General features: G+C 43.7%; 1 pseudogene; it reads left to right on the top strand.

Annotated features, from left to right (window-relative positions):
• The first annotated feature begins 247 nt into the window (after nt 1-247).
• Nucleotides 248-21,602, top strand: LOC139835646 (uncharacterized; annotated as a pseudogene).
• The last annotated feature ends 144 nt before the right edge of the window (nt 21,603-21,746 follow it).

Below are 21,746 nucleotides of genomic sequence, written 5' to 3'. Positions count from 1 at the left end.
GAGGGGTGTATTGCTTTCCTCTCTTCTTCACATGCACAAGAGGTGTTCGATGAAATGCTTAAGAGGATTTGCCACTTGAGTTTACACAAATCAAGCCACACTTAACTTGCTTTTTTCTTCTTCATCGAGGTTAACAACTTTATCCTTTTCATCTGCAATTGATAAAATGCATGTGTATATATACATCGTGATGTTCTGTAATGGTTTTGATCAGCTTAATTATATCATGCAGATGAATCGGCAATGAATGTACATTGACCGACGGTTTGATGAGTTCACTGCGGGCCTGGATAATTTTATGTCCGTGGCGGAGGCAAACAAACATGGTGGCTTCATGTATTGTCCATGTGTGGACTGCAAGAATAAAGTAAATTACGCTCACTCGAGTCTCATTCACAGCCACCTTCTGCGATCCGGTTTCATACCCAGTTACTATTGTTGGACCAAGCACGGAGAAAGAGGGGTTATGATGGAAGACAATGACGAAGAGGAAGAGGATGATGACGGTTATCCCAATTTCCCTGAATACGATGATACTGCAGAAGGCAATGAAGACAATGAAGTAGAAGATCAAGAGGCACCAGATGAGCCTGCTGATGATGATCTTGGCCGGGCCATTGCTGATGCAAGGAGAGAATGTGAAACTGAAAAGGAAAGGTTGGCCCTCGACAAGATGATAGAAGATCACAACAAATTGTTATACCCAACTTGCGAAGATGGCCATAAAAAGCTAGGCAGCACACTGGAATTGTTGCAATGGAAGGCAGAGAACGGTGTCACTGACTCAGGATTTGGAAAGTTGCTGACAATAATTAAGAGGAAGTTTCCAAGGGGTAACGAATTGCCCGCCAGCGAAGAAGATTGTCTGCCCTCTAGGATTAGATGTGCAAAAGATACATGCATGCATTAATGACTGCATCCTCTACCGCGATGAGTACGAGAATTTGGATGCATGTCCGGTGTGCACTGCATTGCGGTATAAGATCAGACGAGATGATCCTGGTGATGTTGAGGGCGAGCGCCCTGATGACGCGTAAAGCACACGCTCGTTGGGAACCCCAAGTGGAAGGTGTGATGCGTACAGCAGCAAGTTTCCCTCAGTAAGAAACCAAGGTTTATCGAACCAGTAGGAGTCAAGAAGCACGTTGAAGGTTGATGGCGGCGAGATGTAGTGTGGCGCAACACCAGGGATTCCGGCGCCAACGTGGAACCTGCACAACACAACCAAAGTACTTTGCCCCAACGAAACAGTGAGGTTGTCAATCTCACCGGCTTGATGTAACAAAGGATTAACCGTATTGTGTGGAAGATGATTATTTGCAGAAAACAGTAGAACAAGTATTGCAGTAGATTGTATTTCAGTAAAGAGAATTGGACCGGGGTCCACAGTTCACTAGAGGTGTCTCTCCCATAAGACAAACAGCATGTTGGGTGAACAAATTACAGTTGGGCAATTGACAAATAAAGAGAGCATGACCATGCACATACATATCATGATGAGTATAGTGAGATTTAATTGGGCATTACGACAAAGTACATAGACCGCCATCCAACTGCATCTATGCCTAAAAAGTCCACCTTCAGGTTATCATCCGAACCCCCTTCAGTATTAAGTTGCTAACAACAGACAATTGCATTAAGTATTGCGCGTAATGTAACTAGTGACTACATCCTTGAACATAGCACTAATGTTTTATCCCTAGTGGCAACAGCACATCCATAACCTTAGAGGTTCTTGTCACCCCTCCAGATTCACGGAGACATGAACCCACTATCGAGCATAAATACTCCCTCTTGGAGTTACTAGCATCAACTTGGCCAGAGCATCTACTAATAACGGAGAGCATGCAAGATCATAAACAACACATAGATATAACTTTGATAATCAACATAACAAGTATTCTCTATTCATCGGATCCCAACAAACGCAACATATAGAATTACAGATAGATGATCTTGATCATGTTAGGCAGCTCACAAGATCCGACAATGATAGCACAATGGGGAGAAGACAACCATCTAGCTACTGCTATGGACCCATAGTCCAGGGGTAGACTACTCACACATCACACCGGAGGCGACCATGGCGGCGTCTCTGGAAGGTTTTCCGTATCGTGGCTCTCGGTACTGGGGGTTTCGTCACGGAGGCTATTTGTAGGCGGAAGGGCAGGTCAAGAGGCGGCACGGGGGCCCCACACCACAGGGCCGCGCGGCCAAGGGGGGGCCGCGCCGCCCTAGGGTGTGGCCCCCTCGTGGCCCCTCTTCGTCTCTCCTTCGGACTTCTGGAAGCTTCGTGGAAAAATAGGCCCCTGGGCTTTGATTTCGTCCAATTCCGAGAATATTTTCTTACTAGGATTTCTGAAACCAAAAACAGCAGAAAACAGCAACTGGCACTTCGGCATCTTGTTAATAGGTTAGTTCCAGAAAATGAATGAATATGACATAAAGTGTGCATAAAACATGTAGATAACATCAATAATGTGGCATGGAACATAAGAAATTATCGATACGTTGGAGACGTATCAGCATCCCCAAGCTTAGTTCTGCTCGTCCCGAGCAGGTAAAACGATAACACGTATAATTTCGGAGTGACATGCCATCATAATCTTGATCATACTATTTGTAAAGCATATGTAGTGAATGCAGCGATCAAAACAATGTATATGACATGAGTAAACAAGTGAATCATAAAGCAAAGACTTTTCATGAATAGCACTTCAAGACAAGCATCAATAAGTCTTGCATAAGAGTTAACTCATAAAGCAATAATTCAAAGTAAAAGCATTGAAGCAACACAAAAGAAGATTAAGTTTCAGCGGTTGCTTTCAACTTGTAACATGTATATCTCATGGATATTGTCAACATAGAGTAATATAATAAGTGCAATAAGCAAGTATGTAGGAATCAATGCACAGTTCACACAAGTGTTTGCTTCTTGAGGTGGAGAGAAATAGGTGAACTGACTCGACATTGAAAGTAAAAGAATGGTCCTCCATAGAGGAAAAGCATCGATTGCTATATTTGTGCTAGAGCTTTGATTTTGAAAACGTGAAACAATTTTGTCAACGGTAGTAATAAAGCATATGCATCATGTAAATTATATCTTATAAGTTGCAAGCCTCATGCATAGTGTACTAATAGTGCCCGCACCTTGTCCTAATTAGCTTGGACTACCGGATCGTCACAATGCATTGTTTTCACCAAGTGTCACAAAGGGGTACCTCTATGCCGCCTGTACAAAGGTCTAAGGAGAAAGCTCGCATTGGATTTCTCGCTATTGATTATTCTTCAACTTAGACATCCATACCGGGACAACATAGACAACAGATAATGGACTCCTCTTTTATGCATAAGCATGTAACAACAATTAATAATTTTCTCATTTGAGATTGAGGATATATGTCCAGAACTGAAACTTCCACCATGGATCATGGCTTTAGTTAGCGGCCCAATGTTCTTCTCTAACATATGCATGCTTAACCATAAGGTGGTAGATCTCTCTTACTTCAGACAAGACGGACATGCATAGCAACTCACATGAAATTCAACAATGAACAGTTGATGGCGTCCCCAGTAAACATGGTTATCGCACAACAAGCAACTTAATAAGAGATAAAGTGCATAATTACATATTCAATACCACAATAGTTTTTAAGCTATTTGTCCCATGAGCTATATATTGCAAAGGTGAATGATGGAATTTTAAAGATAGCACTCAAGCAATTTACTTTGGAATGGCGGAAAATACCATGTAGTAGGTAGGTATGGTGGACACAAATGGCATAGTGGTTGGCTCAAGTATTTTGGATGCATGAGAAGTATTCCCTCTCGATACAAGGTTTAGGCTAGCAAGGCTTATTTGAAACAAACACAAGGATGAACCGGTGCAGCAAAACTCACATAAAAGACATATTGAAAACATTATAAGACTCTACACCGTCTTCCTTGTTGTTCAAACTCAATACTAGAAATTATCTAGACCTTAGAGAAACCAAATATGCAAACCAAATTTTAGCATGCTCTATGTATTTCTTCATTAATGGGTGCAAAGCATATGATGCAAGAGCTTAATCATGAGCACAACAATTGCCAAGTATCACATTACCCAAGACATTTATACCAATTACTACATATATCATTTTCCAATTCCAACCATATAACAATTTAACGAAGGAGAAACTTCGCCATGAATACTATGAGTAGAAACCAAGGACATACTTGTCCATATGCTACAGCGGAGCGTGTCTCTCTCCCATAAAGTGAATGCTAGGATCCATTTTATTCAAACAAAACAAAAAAAACAAAAACAAACCGACGCTCCAAGAAAAAGCACATAAGATGTGATGGAATAAAAATATAGTTTCAGGGGAGGAACCTGATAATGTTGTCGATGAAGAAGGGGATGCCTTGGGCATCCCCAAGCTTAGACGCTTGAGTCTTCTTGATATATGCAGGGGTGAACCACCGGGGCATCCCCAAGCTTAGAGCTTTCACTCTCCTTGATCATGTTGCATCATACTCCTCTCTTGATCCTTGAAAACTTCCTCCACACCAAACTCGAAACAACTCATTAGAGGGTTAGTGCACAATATAAATTGACATATTCAGAGGTGACACAATCATTCTTAACACTTCTGGACATTGCATAATGCTACTGGACATTAATGGATCAAAGAAATTCATCCAACATAGCAAAAGAGGCAATGCGAAATAAAAGGCAGAATCTGTCAAAACAGAACAGTTCGTATTGACGAATTTTAAAATAGCACCAGACTTGCTCAAATGAAAATGCTCAAATTGAATGAAAGTTGCGTACATATCTGAGGATTATGCACGTAAATTGGCTTAATTTTCTGAGCTACCTACAGGGAGGTGGACTCAGATTCGTGACAGAAAAGAAATCTGGAACTGCGCAGTAATCCAAATCTAGTACTTACTTTTCTATCAACGGCTTAACTTGGCACAACAAAACACAAAACTAAGATAAGGAGAGGTTGCTACAGTAGTAAACAACTTCCAAGACACAAAATAAAAACAAAGTACTGTAGGTAAAAACATGGGTTGTCTCCCATAAGCGCTTTTCTTTAACGCCTTTCAGCTAGGCGCAGAAAGTGTGTATCAAGTATTATCGAGAGACGAAGTGTCAACATCATAATTTGTTCTCATAATAGAATCAAAAGGGTACTTCATTCTATTTCTGGGGAAGTGTTCCATACCTTTCTTGAGAGGAAATTGATATTTTATATTACCTTCCTTCATATCAATAATAGCACCAACAGTTCGAAGAAAAGGTCTTCCCAATATAATGGGACAAGATGCATTGCATTCAATATCCAAGACAACAAAATCAACGGGAACAAGGTTATTGTTAACGGTAATACGAACATTATCAACTTTACCCAAAGGTTTCTTTGTAGAATGATCAGCAAGATTAACATCCAAATAACAATTTTTCAGCGGTGGCAAGTCAAGCATATTATAAATTTTCTTAGGCATAATAGAAATACTTGCACCAAGATCACATAAAGCATTACAATCAAAATCTTTAACCTTCATCTTAATGATGGGCTCCCAACCATCCTCTAGCTTTTTAGGAATAGAGGTTTCACGCTCTAGTTTCTCTTCTCTAGCTTTTATGAGAGCATTTGTAATATGATGTGTAAAAGCCAAATTTATAGCACTAGCATTAGGACTTTTAGCAAGTTTTTGCAAGAACTTTATAACTTCAGAGATGTGGCAATCATCAAAATTCAAACCATTATAATCTAAAGCAATGGGATCATCATCCCCAATGTTGGAAAAAATTTCAGCAGCTTTATCACAAGCAGTTTCAGCAGTTTTAGCAGTTTCAGGCAGTTTTTCGCGCTTTGCATTAGAAGTGAAAACATTGATAACACCAATTCTTTTATTAGTATTAGTAGGAGGTGCAGCAACATGTGTAGCATTAGCATTACTAGTGGTGGTAATAGTCCAAACTTTAGCTATATTCTTCTCTTTAGCTAGTTTTTCATTTTCTTCTCTATCCCACCTAGCACGCAGTTCAGCCATTAATCTTATATTCTCATTAATTCTAACTTGAATGGCATTTGCTGTGGTAACAATTTTATTATGATGATTCTCATTAGGCAAAACTTTTGATTTCAAAAGATCAACATCAGCAGCAAGACTATCGACTTTAGAAGCAAGTATATCAATTTTCCCAAGCTTTTCTTCAACAGATTTGTTAAAAGCAGTTTGTGTACTAATAAATTCTTTAAGCATGGCTTCAAGTCCAGGGGGTGAACTCCTATTATTGTTGTAAGAATTCCCATAAGAATTACCATAGCCGTTGCCATTATTATAAGGATATGGCCTATAGTTGTTACTAGAATTGTTCCGGTAAGCATTGTTGTTGAAATTATTATTTTTAATGAAGTTTACATCAACATGTTCTTCTTGTGCAACCAATGAAGCTAATGGAATATTATTAGGATCAATATTGGTCCTATCATTCACAAGCATAGACATAATAGCATCAATCTTATCACTCAAGGAAGAGGTTTCTTCGACAGAATTTACCTTCTTACCTTGTGGAGCTCTTTCCGTGTGCCATTCAGAGTAGTTGATCATCATATTATCAAGAAGCTTTGTTGCTTCACCAAGAGTGATGGACATAAAGGTACCTCCAGCAGCTGAATCCAATAAATTCCGCGAAGAAAAATTTAGTCCTGCATAGAAGGTTTGGATGATCATCCAAGTAGTCAGTCCATGGGTTGGGCAATTTTTAACCAGAGATTTCATTCTTTCCCAAGCTTGAGCAACATGTTCAGTATCTAATTGTTTAAAATTCATTATGCTACTCCTCAAAGATATAATTTTAGCAGGGGGATAATATCTACCAATAAAAGCATCCTTGCATTTAGTCCATGAATCAATACTATTCTTAGGCAGAGATAGCAACCAATCTTTAGCTCTTCCTCTTAATGAGAAAGGGAACAATTTTAGTTTAATAATATCACCATCTACATCTTTATATTTTTGCATTTCACATAGTTCAACAAAATTATTAAGATGGGTGATACGTCTCCGACGTATCGATAATTTCTTATGTTCCATGCCACATTATTGATGTTATCTACATGTTTTATGCACACTTTATGTCATATTCGTGCATTTTCTGGAACTAACCTATTAACAAGATGCCGAAGTGCCAGTCCCTGTTTTCTGCTGTTTTTGGTTTCAGAAATCCTAGTAACGAAATATTCTCGGAATCGGACGAAATCAACGCCAAAGATCTTAGAATCCCCGGAAGCATCCAGAACACACCAGAGAGGTCAGAGGGGGGCCACAGGCCCACCAAACTATAGGCTGGCGCGGCCAGAGGGGGGGCCGCGCCGCCCTATAGTGTGGCCCCCCTGTCAGCCCTCCTGCGCCGCCTCTTTGCCTATATAAAGCCCCTGGATCAGAAACCCTGATGCGTTCGACGAAACCCACAGAAACCTTCCAGAGCCGCCGCCATCGCGAGGCCAAGATCTGGGGGACTGGATCTCTGTTCCGGCACGCTGCCGGAGCGGGGAAGTGCCCCCGGAAGGCTTCTCCATCGACACCGCTGCCATCTCCACCGCCATCTTCATCACCGCTGCTGCTCCCATGAGGAGGGAGTAGTTCTCCATCGAGGCTCAGGGCTGTACCGGTAGCTATGTGGTTAATCTCTCCTATGTACTTCAATACAATGATCTCATGAGCTGCTTTACATGATTGAGATTCATCTGAGTTTTGTATCACTACTATCTATGTGCTACTCTAGTGATGTGTTATTAAAGTAGTTCTATTCCTCCTGCACGTGTGTAATGGTGACAGTGTGTGCACCGTGTTAGTACTTGGTTTGTGCTATGATCATGATCTCTTGTAGATTATGGAGTTAACTATTGCTATGATAATATTGATGTGATCTATTCCTCCTACATATGCATGAAGGTGACAGTGTGCATGCTATGCTAGTACTTGGTTTAGTAGCGTTGATCTATCTTACACTAAAGGTTACTTAAACATGAGCATTATTGTGGAGCTTGTTAACTCCGGCATTGAGGGTTCGTGTAATCCTACGCAATGTGTTCATCATCCAACAAAAGTGTAGAGTATGCATTTATCTGTTCTGTTATGTGATCAATGTTGAGAGTGTCCACTAGTGAAAGTGTAATCCCTAGGCCTTGTTCCTAAATACTGCTGAGTTACTACTACTTGTTTACTGTTTTACTGTGTTACTACTGCTGCAATACCACCACCATCAACTACGCGCCAAGCACTTTTCTGGCACCGTTGCTACTGCTCATACATATTTATACCACCTGTATTTCACTATCTCTTCGCCGAACTAGTGCACCTATTTGGTGTGTTGGGGACACAAGAGACTTCTTGCTTTGTGGTTGCAGGGTTGCATGAGAGGGATATCTTTGACCTCTTCCTCCCTGAGTTCGATAAACCTTGGGTATCCACTTAAGGGAAACTTGCTGCTGTTCTACAAACCTCTGCTCTTGGAGGCCCAACACTGTCTACAGGAAAGGAGGGGGAACGTAGACATCAAGCACTTTTCTGGCGCCGTTGCCGGGGAGGAAAGGTAAAAGGCTCTCATACTTCGGTTCCAGGTAAAGTACTTTTCTGGCGCCATTGTGTTTGTGCTCGAAGCTATTTCCTTTAGATCCTGCAATTGCAACTTTTTGTTTCTTGTTTACACTAGTTTGGCATAATGGACAACAATGAGCTTCTTATTCTATTTCCTGATTTAAAACATGGATGGTTTGATCCGAAAATTAAAAAACCCATGGAACATGTTAGCATGAATACTTTGAACACCGTTGTTGCTAATGATATGGAAAATTCTAAGCTTGGGGAAGCTGGCTTTGATGAGCATGATCTTTTTAGTCCCCCAAGCATTGAGGAGAAAATTTTCTTTGATGATACTTTGCCTCCTATTTATGATGATTATAATGATAGTGGTCTTTTGGTGCCACCTACTATGGAGAGTAAATTTTGTTGTGATTATACTATGCCTCCTACACTTGATGAGAATAATAATGATAGCTACTTTGTTGAATTTGCTCCCACTATTACTAATAAAATTGATTATGCTTATGTGGAGAGTAATAATTTTATGCATAATACTCATGATAAGAATGCTTTATGTGATAGTTATATTGTTGAGTTTGCTCATGATGCTACTGAAAGTTATTATGAGAGAGGAAAATATGGTTGTAGAAATTTTCATGTTACTGAAATGCCTCTCTATGTGCTGAAATCTTTCAAGCTATACTTGTTTTATCTTCCTATGCTTGTTACTTTGCTCTTCATGAACTTGTTTATTTACAAGATTCCTATGCATAGGAAGCATGTTAGGCTTAAATTTGTTTCATACTTGCCTCTTGATGCTCTCTTTTGCCTCAAATACTATTTCTTGCGAGTGCATCATTAAAACTGCTGAGCCCATCTTAATGGCTATAAAGAAAGAACTTCTTGGGAGATAACCCATGTGTTATTTTGCTACAGTACTTTGTTTTATATTTGTGTCTTGGAAGTTGTTTACTACTGTAGCAACCTCTCCTTATCTTAGTTTTGTGTTTTGTTGTGCCAAGTAAAGTCTTTGATAGTAAAGTAAGTACTAGATTTGGATTACTGCGCAGTTCCAGATTTCTTTGCTGTCACGAATCTGGGTCTACCTCCCTGTAGGTAGCTCAGAAAATTAAGCCAATTTACGTGCATGATCCTCAGATATGTACGCAACTTTCATTCAATTTGAGCATTTTCATTTGAGCAAGTCTGGTGCCATTTTAAAATTCGTCAATACGAACTGTTCTGTTTTGACAGATTCTGCCTTTTATTTCGCATTGCCTCTTTTGCTATGTTGGATGAATTTCTTTGATCCACTAATGTCCAGTAGCATTATGCAATGTCCAGAAGTGTTAAGAATGATTGTGTCACCTCTGAACATGTGAGTTTTTGATTATGCACTAACCCTCTAATGAGTTTGTTTCGAGTTTGGTGTGAAGGAAGTTTTCAAGGGTCAAGAGAGGAGGATGATATACTATGATCAAGGAGAGTGAAAGCTCTAAGCTTGGGGATGCACCCGGTGGTTCACCCCTGCATATATCAAGAAGACTCAAGCGTCTAAGCTTGGGGATGCCCAAGGCATCCCCTTCTTCATCGACAACATTATCAGGTTCCTCCCCTGAAACTATATTTTTATTCCATCACATCTTATGTGCTTTTTCTTGGAGCGTCGGTTTGTTTTTATTTTTGTTTTGTTTGAATAAAATGGATCCTAGCATTCACTTTATGGGAGAGAGACACGCTCCGCTGTAGCATATGGACAAGTATGTCCTTGGTTTCTACTCATAGTATTCATGGCGAAGTTTCTCCTTCGTTAAATTGTTATATGGTTGGAATTGGAAAATGATACATGTAGTAATTGCTATAAATGTTTTGGGTAATGTGATACTTGGCAATTGTTGTGCTCATGTTTAAGCTCTTGCATCATATGCTTTGCACCCATTAATGAAGAAATACATAGAGCATGCTAAAATTTGGTTTGCATATTTGGTTTCTCTAAGGTCTAGATAATTTCTAGTATTGAGTTTGAACAACAAGGAAGACGGTGTAGAGTCTTATAATGTTTTCAATATGTCTTTTATGTGAGTTTTGCTGCACCGGTTCATCCTTGTGTTTGTTTCAAATAAGCCTTGCTAGCCTAAACCTTGTATCGAGAGGGAATACTTCTCATGCATCCAAAATACTTGAGCCAACCACTATGCCATTTGTGTCCACCATACCTACCTATACTACATGGTATTTTCCAGCCATTCCAAAGTATATTGCTTGAGTGCTACCTTTAAAATTCCATCATTCACCTTTGCAATATATAGCTCATGGGACAAATAGGTTAAAAACTATTGTGGTATTGAATATGTAATTATGCACTTTATCTCTTATTAAGTTGCTTGTTGTGCGATAACCATGTTCACTGGGGACGCCATCAACTATTCATTGTTGAATTTCATGTGAGTTGCTATGCATGTCCGTCTTGTCTGAAGTAAGAGAGATCTACCACCCTATGGTTAAGCATGCATATTGTTAGAGAAGAACATTGGGCCGCTAACTAAAGCCATGATCCATGGTGGAAGTTTCAGTTTTGGACATATATCCTCAATCTCATATGAGAAAATTATTAATTGTTGTTACATGCTTATGCATAAAAGAGGAGTCCATTATCTGTTGTCTATGTTGTCCCGGTATGGATGTCTAAGTTGAGAATAATCAATAGCGAGAAATCCAATGCGAGCTTTCTCCTTAGACCTTTGTACAGGCGGCATAGAGGTACCCCTTTGTGACACTTGGTAAAAACATGTGCATTGTGATGATCCGGTAGTCCAAGCTAATTAGGACAAGGTGCGGGCACTATTAGTACACTATGCATGAGGCTTGCAACTTGTAAGATATAATTTACATGATACATATGCTTTATTACTACCGTTGACAAAATTGTTTCATGTTTTCAAAATCAAAGCTCTAGCACAAATATAGCAATCGATGCTTTTCCTCTATGGAGGACCATTCTTTTACTTTCAATGTTGAGTCAGTTCACCTATTTCTCTCCACCTCAAGAAGCAAACACTTGTGTGAACTGTGCATTGATTCCTACATACTTGCATATTGCATTTGTTATATTACTCTATGTTGACAATATCCATGAGATATACATGTTACAAGTTGAAAGCAACCGCTGAAACTTAATCTTCCTTTGTGTTGCTTCAATGCCTTTACTATGAATTATTGCTTTATGAGTTAACTCTTATGCAAGACTTATTGATGCTTGTCTTGAAGTGCTATTCATGAAAAGTCTTTGCTTTATGATTCAGTTGTTTACTCATGTCATTACCATTGTCTTGGATTGCTACATTCACTACATATGCTTTACAAATAGTATGATCAAGTTTATGATGGCAAGTCACTCCAGAAATTATCTGTGTTATCGTTTTACCTGCTCGGGACGAGCAGAACTAAGCTTGGGGATGCTGATACGTCTCCGACGTATCGATAATTTCTTATGTTCCATGCCACATTATTGATGTTATCTACATGTTTTATGCACACTTTATGTCATATTCGTGCATTTTCTGGAACTAACCTATTAACAAGATGCCGAAGTGCCAGTTCCTGTTTTCTGCTGTTTTTGGTTTCAGAAATCCTAGTAACGAAATATTCTCGGAATCGGACGAAATCAACGCCAAAGATCTTAGAATCCCCGGAAGCATCCAGAACACACCAGAGAGGTCAGAGGGGGGCCACAGGCCCACCAAACTATAGGCTGGCGCGGCCAGAGGGGGGGCCGCGCCGCCCTATAGTGTGGCCCCCCTGTCAGCCCTCCTGCGCCGCCTCTTCGCCTATATAAAGCCCCTGGATCAGAAACCCTGATGCGTTCGACGAAACCCACAGAAACCTTCCAGAGCCGCCGCCATCGCGAGGCCAAGATCTGGGGGACAGGAGTCTCTGTTCCGGCACGCTGCCGGAGCGGGGAAGTGCCCCCGGAAGGCTTCTCCATCGACACCGCTGCCATCTCCACCGCCATCTTCATCACCGCTGCTGCTCCCATGAGGAGGGAGTAGTTCTCCATCGAGGCTCGGGGCTGTACCGGTAGCTATGTGGTTAATCTCTCCTATGTACTTCAATACAATGATCTCATGAGCTGCTTTACATGATTGAGATTCATCTGAGTTTTGTATCACTACTATCTATGTGCTACTCTAGTGATGTGTTATTAAAGTAGTTCTATTCCTCCTGCACGTGTGTAATGGTGACAGTGTGTGCACCGTGTTAGTACTTGGTTTGTGCTATGATCATGATCTCTTGTAGATTATGGAGTTAACTATTGCTATGATAATATTGATGTGATCTATTCCTCCTACATATGCATGAAGGTGACAGTGTGCATGCTATGCTAGTACTTGGTTTAGTAGCGTTGATCTATCTTACACTAAAGGTTACTTAAACATGAGCATTATTGTGGAGCTTGTTAACTCCGGCATTGAGGGTTCGTGTAATCCTACGCAATGTGTTCATCATCCAACAAAAGTGTAGAGTATGCATTTATCTGTTCTGTTATGTGATCAATGTTGAGAGTGTCCACTAGTGAAAGTGTAATCCCTAGGCCTTGTTCCTAAATACTGCTGAGTTACTACTACTTGTTTACTGTTTTACTGTGTTACTACTGCTGCAATACCACCACCATCAACTACGCGCCAAGCACTTTTCTGGCACCGTTGCTACTGCTCATACATATTTATACCACCTGTATTTCACTATCTCTTCGCCGAACTAGTGCACCTATTTGGTGTGTTGGGGACACAAGAGACTTCTTGCTTTGTGGTTGCAGGGTTGCATGAGAGGGATATCTTTGACCTCTTCCTCCCTGAGTTCGATAAACCTTGGGTATCCACTTAAGGGAAACTTGCTGCTGTTCTACAAACCTCTGCTCTTGGAGGCCCAACACTGTCTACAGGAAAGGAGGGGGAACGTAGACATCAATGGGCAGCAGCATCATCAGAACTAACACCAGAAAATTGCTCTCGCATAACAAGATTCAGTAAAGCAGGTTTAATTTCAAAGAAATCTGCTGTAGTAGCAGGTGGAGCAATAGGTGTGCATAAGAAATCATTATTATTTGTGGTTGTGAAGTCACACAACTTAGTATTTTCAGCGTTGGCCATTTTAGCAACAGTAAATAAAGCAAACTAGATAAAGTAAATGCAAGTAACTAATTTTTTTTGTGTTTTTGATATAGCAAACAAGATAACAAGTAAAGTAAAACTAGCAACTAATTTTTTTGTATTTTGATTTAGTGCAGCAAACAAAGTAGTAAATAAAACTAAGCAAGACAAAAACAAAGTAAAGAGATTGAGAAGTGGAGACTCCCCTTGCAGCGTGTCTTGATCTCCCCGGCAACGGCGCCAGAAATTTAGCTTGATGACGCGTAAAGCACACGCTCGTTGGGAACCCCAAGTGGAAGGTGTGATGCGTACAGCAGCAAGTTTCCCTCAGTAAGAAACCAAGGTTTATCGAACCAGTAGGAGTCAAGAAGCACGTTGAAGGTTGATGGCGGCGAGATGTAGTGCGGCGCAACACCAGGGATTCCGGCGCCAACGTGGAACCTGCACAACACAACCAAAGTACTTTGCCCCAACGAAACAGTGAGGTTGTCAATCTCACCGGCTTGCTGTAACAAAGGATTAACCGTATTGTGTGGAAGATGATTATTTGCAGAAAACAGTAGAACAAGTATTGCAGTAGATTGTATTTCAGTAAAGAGAATTGGACCGGGGTCCACAGTTCACTAGAGGTGTCTCTCCCATAAGACAAACAGCATGTTGGGTGAACAAATTACAGTTGGGCAATTGACAAATAAAGAGAGCATGACCATGCACATACATATCATGATGAGTATAGTGAGATTTAATTGGGCATTACGACAAAGTACATAGACCGCCATCCAACTGCATCTATGCCTAAAAAGTCCACCTTCAGGTTATCATCCGAACCCCCTCCAGTATTAAGTTGCTAACAACAGACAATTGCATTAAGTATTGCGCGTAATGTAACTAGTGACTACATCCTTGAACATAGCACTAATGTTTTATCCCTAGTGGCAACAGCACATCCATAACCTTAGAGGTTCTTGTCACCCCTCCAGATTCACGGAGACATGAACCCACTATCGAGCATAAATACTCCCTCTTGGAGTTACTAGCATCAACTTGGCCAGAGCATCTACTAATAACGGAGAGCATGCAAGATCATAAACAACACATAGATATAACTTTGATAATCAACATAACAAGTATTCTCTATTCATCGGATCCCAACAAACGCAACATATAGAATTACAGATAGATGATCTTGATCATGTTAGGCAGCTCACAAGATCCGACAATGATAGCACAATGGGGAGAAGACAACCATCTAGCTACTGCTATGGACCCATAGTCCAGGGGTAGACTACTCACACATCACACCGGAGGCGACCATGGCGGCGTCTTTGGAAGGTTTTCCGTATCGTGGCTCTCGGTACTGGGGGTTTCGTCACGGAGGCTATTTGTAGGCGGAAGGGCAGGTCAAGAGGCGGCACGGGGGCCCCACACCACAGGGCCGCGCGGCCAAGGGGGGGGCCGCGCCGCCCTAGGGTGTGGCCCCCTCGTGGCCCCTCTTCGTCTCTCCTTCGGACTTCTGGAAGCTTCGTGGAAAAATAGGCCCCTGGGCTTTGATTTCGTCCAATTCCGAGAATATTTCCTTACTAGGATTTCTGAAACCAAAAACAGCAGAAAACAGCAACTGGCACTTCGGCATCTTGTTAATAGGTTAGTTCCAGAAAATGCACGAATATGACATAAAGTGTGCATAAAACATGTAGATAACATCAATAATGTGGCATGGAACATAAGAAATTATCGATACGTTGGAGACGTATCACGCCCCAGGAAGAGGGTTCCTGCCAAGGTTATGTGGTATGCTCCTATAATACCACGGCTGAAACGCTTGTTCAGAAATAAAGAGCATGCTAGGTTGTTGCGATGGTACAAAGAAGACCATAAGAAAGACGTGATGTTGAGGCACCCTGCTGATGGCTCCCAATGGAGGAAAATCGATAGAGAGTTCCCAAACTTTGCACAGGATGCAAGGAACTTACGGTTTGGTCTAAGTACAGATGGCATGAATCCTTTTGGAGAGCAGAGCTGCAGCCATAGCACCTGGCCTGTGACTCTTTGTATATATAACCTTCCTCCTTGGTTGTGCATGAAGCGGAAGTTCATTATGATGCCAGTGCTCATACAAGGCCCGAAGCAACCCGGGAACGACATTGATGTGTACCTGAAGCCATTAGTCGAAGAACTTCTACAGCTGTGGTCCCTAGCAGGTGTACGTGTGTGGGACGAGCACAGGCAGGAGGAATTTGACCTAAGAGCGATGCTTTTCGTAACCATCAATGACTGGCCTGCTCTTGGTAACATTTCAGGACAGTCAAACAAGGGATACAATGCATGCACACACTGTTTACATGAGCTCGAAGGTGATTATTTGGAAAAAGGTCAGAAGGTCGTGTACCTGGGGCATCGTCGATTTCTTAGGCTTACCCATCCCGTAAGAAAGAAAGGCAAGCATTACAACGGTGAGGCTGATCACCGGAGGAAGCCTCCCCATCGTGATGGTGTTGATATATTTGGTATGGTCAAGGATCTAGATGTAATATTTGGAAAGGGTCCTGGCGGACGGTCTGTTCCGAATGACGATGCCGGACACGCGCCCATGTGAAAGAAGAAATCTATATTTTGGGATCTACCCTATTGGGAAGTCTTAGAGGTCCGCTCTTCAATCGATGTGATGCACGTGACGAAGAATCTTTGCGTGAACCTGCTAGGCTTTCTGGGTGTGTACGGGAAGACAAAAGATACACCAGAAGCACGGGAGGACCAGCAATGTTGGAAAGACCCCAAAAAGCTGCATGAGAGAGTTAAAGGACGTCATTTATCCAGCTACGCTCTTACAAAAGCAGAGAAGGAAATATTTTTTGAATGTCTTAGCAGTATCAAGGTCCCGTCTGGCTTCTCCTCCAATATAAAGGGAATAATAAATATGGAGAAGAAAACATTCCAGAACCTGAAGTCTCATGACTGTCACGTGATAATGACACAGTTGCTTCCGATTGCATTGAGGGGGCTTCTACCGGAAAATGTTCGACTGCCCATTGTGAAGCTATGTGCATTCCTCAATGCAATTTCTCAGAAGGTAATAAATCCAGAAATTCTACCGAGGTTGCAGAATGATGTGGTCCAATGTCTCGTTAGTTTTGAGCTGGTGTTCCCACCATCCTTCTTCAGTATTATGACACATCTCCTCGTTCACCTGGTCGATGAGATTTCCATTCTCGGTCATGTGTTTCTACACAATATGTTCCCCTTCGAGAGGTTCATGGGAGTCTTGAAGAAATATGTTCATAACCGTGCTAGGCCAGAAGGAAGCATCTCCAAGGGCTATGGAACAGAGGAGGTCATTGAATTCTGTGTTGACTTTATTCCTGACCTTAAGCCGATTGGTGTTCCTGAATCACGGCATGAAGGGAGACTAAGTGGAAAAGGCACGCTAGGAAGGAAATCAATGATATGTAGGGACGGGATTTCTTTGACTCAAGCACACTACATAGTTCTACAAAGTTCCACCTTGGTGGCTCCGTATATCGGTGACCACAAGAACTTTCTACGCTCCCAGAACCCGGGGCAGTCGAACGATTGGATTAGACGTGAACACATGTCGACTTTCGGCGGTTGGTTGCAAAAACATCTCTGGAATAACAAACATATTGAAGATCAGTTGTACTTGCTGGCCCAGACACCATCTTCGACTGTAGTGACTTTCCAAGGGTACGAGATAAATGGGAATACATTTTACACGATCGCCCAAGATAAAAAGAGCACCAACCAAAACAGTGGTGTCCGGTTTGATGCAATAATGAATGAAGGCCCAAATGACACATATTATGGTTACATAGAGGATATATGGGAACTTGACTATGGACCTTCTTTTAAGGTCCCTTTGTTTAGGTGCAAATGGGTCAACAAAACAGGAGGCGGGGTTCAGGTAGACAAGTTGTATGGAATGACAACAGTGGATCTCAACAATCTTGGGTATAGAGACGAACCATTCGTCCTAGCCAAGGATGTGGCCCAGGTTTTCTATGTGAAGGATATGTCTACCAAACCAAGAAAAAGGAAACATAAGGAAACAAATACATCAAACGATGAGCCAAAGCGCCACATAGTTCTTTCTGGAAAAAGAAACATCGTGGGAGTGGAGGACAAGACAGACATGTCAGAAGATTATAATCAGTTTGATGAAATTCCACCCTTCAGAGTGAACATTGATCCAAGCATCAAGTTAAATGATGAAGATGCTCCATGGTTACGGCCGAAGAAGATTAATTAAATGATGAAGATGCTCCATCATCAAGTTAATTGAAGAATGTTCATGGCACAAACGAGTATCTCAACATGGCAATCAATTTCTCATTTATTTTTGTGTAATCATGTAACTGTATGTAAGATATTAAAAGTGGAGATGCGCCACGGGAGATTTCCCAACCCTTTCCCCAACACTGTTAGATGAGATGTAGTCGTTCAGGGGCTTGCAGGAAAAAATTCCAAGGCGCAGTTTCTGAAGATGCCGTAGGGCGTGTGCACCAACGACATCTTCGAGAAACTGCGCCACGGGAGATTTCCCAGCCCTTTCCCCAACACTGTTAGATGAGATGTAGTCGTTTAGGGGCTTGCAGGGAAAAATTCCGAGGAGCAGCTTCCGAAGATGTCGTAGGGCGTGTGCACCAACGACATCTTCGAGAAGCTGCTCCACGGGAGATTTCCCAACCCTTCCCTTCATCCATGGGAATGAAACTCTGCTTGGGCCGAGGGTGAGCCGGAAGCCACCGGCGCGCATCTCGGCGTAGAATCTATCGTTCGGCCGCGCTCGGACGCCACGGAAGCCGGACGAGCCGCGACGGCGCGGCGGCATCCCGGCGACGAATGAACGGAGGCGACGGCGACGTGTGGTTCCGCGCGCACGCGGCGCTTTATAGCACAGCGACGCGGCAAGTTTGGCGACAGGTGGCGCGGGGAAGCGGCGGGGCGTGGCACGTGGAAGCGGCGGCGACAGGTGGCACGGGGAAGCGGCGGGCGTGGCACGTGGAAGCGGCGGCGACAGGTGGCGCGGGGAAGCGGCGGGGCGTGGCACGTGGAAGCGGCGGCGACAGGTGGCGCGGGGAAGCGGCGGGGCGTGGCACGTGGAAGCGGGATCTACACGTCGCATGGCGGTGGCGGCGGGGCGAGGCACGTGGAAGCGGCGGTGGCGGTGGTGGCCAGTACACGGCGGTGGCGGTGGTGGCCAGTACACGGCGGTGGCGACGGTGGCCTGTACATGCATGGCGGTGGCGACGGTGGCCAGTACACGGCGGTGGCCAGGCGGTGGCGGTGGCGACGGTGGCCAGTACACGGCGGTGGCGACGGTGGCCAGTACACGGCGGTGGCCACGGTGGCCTGTACATGCATGGCGGTGGCGACGGTGGCCAGTACATGGCGGTGGCGACGGTGGCCTGTACATGCATGGCGGTGGCGACGGTGGCCAGTACACGGCGGTGGCCAGGCGGTGGCGGTGGCGACGGTGGCCAGTACACGGCGGTGGCGACGGTGGCCAGTACACGGCGGTGGCGACGGTGGCCTGTACATGCATGGCGGTGGCGACGGTGGCCAGTACACGGCGGTGGCCAGGCGGTGGCGGTGGCGACGGTGGCCAGTACACGGCGGTGGCGACGGTGGCCTGTACATGCATGGCGGTGGCGACGGTGGCCAGTACACGGCGGTGGCGACGGTGGCCAGTACACGGCGGTGGCGACGGTGGCCTGTACATGCATGGCGGTGGCGGCGGTGGACACGTGTGGCAGTGCGGTGGCTTTTTTTTCATTTGAAATAAGGCGGGAATGAAACTTTTTTAAAAAAGTGGCCTTTGGACCCGGTTTGTAATACAAACCGGGACTAAAGGCCTTTTTTGCGCGCGCAGCGAAAACGCAGCAAAAATGGCCTTTAGTCCCGGTTTGTATTACAAACCGGGACCAAAGGGGGGTCTTTGGACCCGGTTTGTAAGACGAACCGGGACCAAAGGGTAAGCCAGTATAAAATCCAACACTTCGTCTCCGCGGAGATCAATCCCGCGGAGACGAAGCATTGGACGCCGCCAGGCTGCCGAACCGCCGCGCGCCATCGCCGCCGCCACCGCGCGCCATCGCCGCCGCCCTCCCGCAAGGCCACCGCGCCCGCCGTCGCTGCCGTCGCCAGCGCGCCGCGCCGCCGTCGCCGTCCACCGATCCGTCGCCGTCCACCGCGCGCTCGCGTCGCCCGCCGCCTCGACCTCTCTGCCCGCCCGCCCGCGTCGCCCGCCGCCTCCTCCTCGACGACCGTCGGCCGCCGCCCGAGCCGCCGGCAAGGTAAGCCCCCGCCGGCCACCGGCCCTTCTTTTTTTCAAGTTTTTTTTAATTTGTTAGATTATTTGTTAATTAGTTTGTTTTCAAGTGTTAAAATTACATTAGTTAGTTTTGTTAGTGTTAGTGTTAGATAAAAAATTAGTTAATTAGTTTGTTAGTGTTAGTGTTAGATAAAAAATTAGTGCTAGTGTTAGATAAAAAATTAGTTAGTTTGTTAGTGTTAGTGTTAGTGTTAGTGAAAAAGTTAGTGTTAGATAAAAAATTAGTTAGTTTGTTAGTGTTAGTGTTAGTGTTAGTTTGCTAGTGTTAGTGTTAGTTTGTTTGTTAGTGAAAAAATTAGTTTGTTAGTGTTAGTGTTAGATAAAAAATTAGTTAGTTTGTTAGTGTTAGTGTTAGTGAAAAAGTTAGTGTTAGTGTTAGTGAAAAAGTTAGTGTTAGTGTTAGTGAAAAAGTTATTGTTAGTTTTAGTGAAAAAATAGTTAGTTAGTGTTAGTGTTAGTTAGTAAGTATGTAGTGCCACCGCGCCCCCGGCCCAAAATAAAGTATGTAGTGCCGGCGCCCCCCAAACGGTAGTGCCGGCGCCGACTAAGTAGTGAATTTATTTTTTAATTTATGTTAACGTTGGTACATATATATATGATGATTTGTTTTCGTAGCTACGATGCCGCGACAGCCGCCGCGCCGTGGTCTGACTCTTCTAGAGGAGATGGAGCAGATGGGGGAGGTCCGGGACTGGGCTCCGCCGGGGTGGCACTGGGAGGTCTTAGCTTCCGGGTCGCGCACCTTGGTGCGGAATCCGGGTCCCGTTGTCGACCCGGATATTCTTTGGTGGAGGTCTTATGGGTCACGGTCGTTTCAGAGGGAGCCGGCCCCGCCGGAGGAGGTAGCTCAGCGCATTGAAGCGGAGGACCAGCACGTTCGCCGTTACATGTACGCGTTAGACAACATGTATAGGACCGGATGGAGCGTTATGCGGGGATCTCATGTTAGCTATGCTCCCATTGTTGTTCCGTGGCTTTGGGGGTACACCCAGCGCGGCTCAGGACCCGGTCGGCGCCCTCTAGGACCCGGTCTGCGCGGTTGAGTGGTTGTAGTAGTGATTGATATGTATTAGGGTTAAATAAACATGAACCCGATCTATGTATGCATGTAACTGCAGTATCTGCTTTCAGCACTATATTATCGATCCTTAGTTAAGAACTACATATGTAACTCCATTTTCAGTTTTCTGCATTATCCTTAATTTGATCATATGATGGTTCCTATGTATAGCTTGCAGGTCGTTGTAGAAAGCATGGACAGAGATGAAATTCAAGAAAATTTCGTGGAGGAACTCATAGCAAACGGTACTCTGGATGATCGCGACGACGACGTTATTCCAGATGATGGCGGTGACGATGTCACTGCAACTTATTTGAATGACTCCGGTGAGGGAGCGGAGAATATTGAGGAAGAAGATCCTAGTGGCGCCGGTGAGGAACAAGATCATCATAATGGCTCCCGAACTGTAGTTATCACCGAGGTATATAAATTAATTAAGCCGCTGTTGATCGACTAGATGCATTAACTAATTAAATTGTACTGACTATGAACTATTTCTTTTTTAGCCCTCCGGATCGAGCATTTCTTCTGTGAAGTCGAGGAAGCGAGGCCCGGCCAAAAAGTTGGATGACGGTGTTAGGCACGACATCACCCACATCGA

This window comes from Lolium perenne, chromosome 2, assembly GCF_019359855.2.
Source record: "Lolium perenne isolate Kyuss_39 chromosome 2, Kyuss_2.0, whole genome shotgun sequence".
Lineage (NCBI taxonomy): Eukaryota > Viridiplantae > Streptophyta > Magnoliopsida > Poales > Poaceae > Lolium > Lolium perenne.
The sequence above is the reverse complement of the archived record's forward strand: the minus strand, read 5'-3'. Positions and strand labels throughout refer to the sequence as shown.